This window comes from Mandrillus leucophaeus, unplaced genomic scaffold, assembly GCF_000951045.1.
Source record: "Mandrillus leucophaeus isolate KB7577 unplaced genomic scaffold, Mleu.le_1.0 Scaffold802, whole genome shotgun sequence".
In the NCBI taxonomy this organism is placed as follows: Eukaryota; Metazoa; Chordata; class Mammalia; order Primates; family Cercopithecidae; genus Mandrillus; species Mandrillus leucophaeus.
This window is the reverse complement of record NW_012108720.1, coordinates 157,435-160,114: the sequence shown is the minus strand read 5'-3', so window position 1 is coordinate 160,114 and position 2,680 is coordinate 157,435.

Sequence of the window (2,680 nt, the reverse complement as noted above, 5' to 3'; positions counted from 1 at the left end):
GGGAGTATAATGTGATATTTGCCATTGAAGTTATAAAGTCTTACAAGTCTTAAAGTCTTATGAGATAACTCAGCAAATAAACTGGCAGGAATGCCACAGTAAAGACAGTTACAGAAATGAACAGTGTATTCATTCATTCATTCATTCATTCATTCATTCATGAGACAGCATCTGCCTCTGTTGCCCAGGCTGGAGTACATCTTGACTCACTGCAACCTCTGCCCCCTGGGCTCAAGCCATTCGCTCACCTCAGCCTCCTGAGTAGTTGGGACTACAGGTATATGCCACCACACCCGGATAATTTTTGTATTTTTTTGTACAGACGGGGTTTTGCCTTTTTGCCCAGGCTTTTATTGAATTCCTGGACTCAAGTGATCCGCCCACCTTGGCCTCCCAAAGTGCTGGGATTACAGGGATGAGCCACCGCGCCTGACTGAGAAATGAACAGATTTAGATACTTCCAGGATATCTCTATTTAATTCTTCACCAGGATGCCAAATTACCAGTTTATAACAACAAATTCTACAATTACATATTCTAATACCTCAAACAAAATATGACATGAACACTTGTAATATAAAAGGGCCATTTAATGGCTCACACCTAAAGTGCTGGCACTTTAGGAGGCTGAGGCGGGTGGAACTCTTGAGGCCAGGAGTTTGAGACCAGCCTGGCCAACATGGCAAAACTCCATCTCTACTAAATTACAAAAATTAGTCAGGCGTGGTGGCACACACCTGTAGTACAGCTACTCGGGAGGCTGAGGCACAAGAATCGCTTGATCTGAAAGGAAGAGGTTTCAGTGAGCCAAAATCGTACTGCTGTACTCCAGCCTGGGCAACAGAGTAAGACTCTATCTCAATAAAAAAAGTGGGAGGGGGACACTTAAAATGTATTTTTGTCATTACCTAGAGCAGTAATTTGAGGGTTGCCCCCCAAATGTCATAAATTGGTATATCAGAGGATAGTTCTTGAATTGCTTCGCGGGCCTCCTGAAAAATAAGGACTCTAGTGGCCGGTGTATCGTGTTGAGTGATAATGGCGATGGATTAGTCAGTTGCACACTGGCATGTGGAATATGTGGCCCACTCTTGCAGGAGAGCTATTCTCTCCCTGGCATATTCAACTTTGTAAGAACTCGTAGCCAGTGCTTCTCAGCATATACCTGATACACCAAGTTGTTTCTCATGATTGATTATGTGAGCTAACTGGTCACAAAATACAGCACTGTACAACTGTTGGTTAAATTTTCAATAGTATAAAACTTTATTAGACTTTCATCTGCTTTGAAACAAGCGTTCACCATAGTGTTCCCATTTTTTTTTTCCCTTTTGAGACAGAGTCTTGCTTTCTGTCACCCAGCCTGGAGTGCAGTGGTCCAACATCAACTGACTGTAACTTCTGTCTCCAGGGCCCAAGCAATCCACCCACCTCAACTTCCTAAGTAGCTGGGACTACAGGCCCATGCCACCACGCCCAGCTAATTTTTAAATTTTTAAATTTTTTGTAGAGACGAGGTCTCACTATATTGCCCAGGCTGGTCTCAAACTCTTAGACTCAAGTGATCCACCCTCCTCAGCCTCCCCAAGTGCTAGGATTGCTAGTGTGAGCCACCCCCAGCTGGCCAACTATAGTTTTCTAAACCAACAAATTCTACTTATTTTCCAGCCTAAGAAAAAGCTTGCTTGGGCTGTTGTGGTTTCCACCAATATCTGGTTGTTCTTCTCGGAAAGTAAGAATAGAAGATAAAATATAGTTTTAAAAAATATGTAAGTCCAAGGAAATGAATCAATCCTATGTTTTATGCCAACACAGGCAGATAAAAAACAAAAAAAAATTCCTTCACCAACTCAGGAGTACGGGCATACTTATGGTCTTTGATAAGTCTCAGCATATTTTATGCTTTCTTTTAAGCTCCTACTTTTGCTAGTAAATGACTTTAAGGATCCATTCAAATATGAATTGTTACACAAATTCCTCCTAATAAGTGTCAGGATCCCATGTCTTACCTGGAATAACATGTCCTCAACTTTACGGTAATGGGAGAAGTTAAATCTTTTAAGATTTGTGGAGAATAAGAGCTGTTGCAAGCCAGAGATTACTGTAGAAAGACCAAATACAGGAGGACGATAAGCTTTTAGACTTTCAGGCTCTCTTTCCTTCTAAAAGACCATCGTGAATCCACACTATGAGGACAACTGCTCATGGCTGTTAGCCCAATTACCTGCAGTGTTTAAATCAATACTAGTAGTGAACACCTGCTGATTTCTGTGCTTACGTTTAACCACACCTGTTTCTGTGGGGCCCTCTACACACATCTTCAACTCCAGAAATCCTCCTTTTAGAGCTCAGCGTGAACCAAATCACTTTTTTAAAACCATACTCAGTGCTAGAAGATTGAAAGAAAAGATGCTTTTCTGAATGTGAGTGCTCCTCTCTTCTCTCTAATAGAAGCAGGCTGTATAAAGGTCTTGCTTGTTTAGCAATTCTCTGTCATCTGCTTACTGTAAGAGAAACTGCAGTTGGTTTTTTTAAAATATGCCCAGAAACAGGTAATGGAACGGCAATAGAGACTTGTCAATTTGATTTCATAAATATATCAAATCTAACCAATTACATAATAAAATTGTTCACAAAACTGTGATTATGAAAATAAACTTAGTTGTTTTTTTTGAGATGG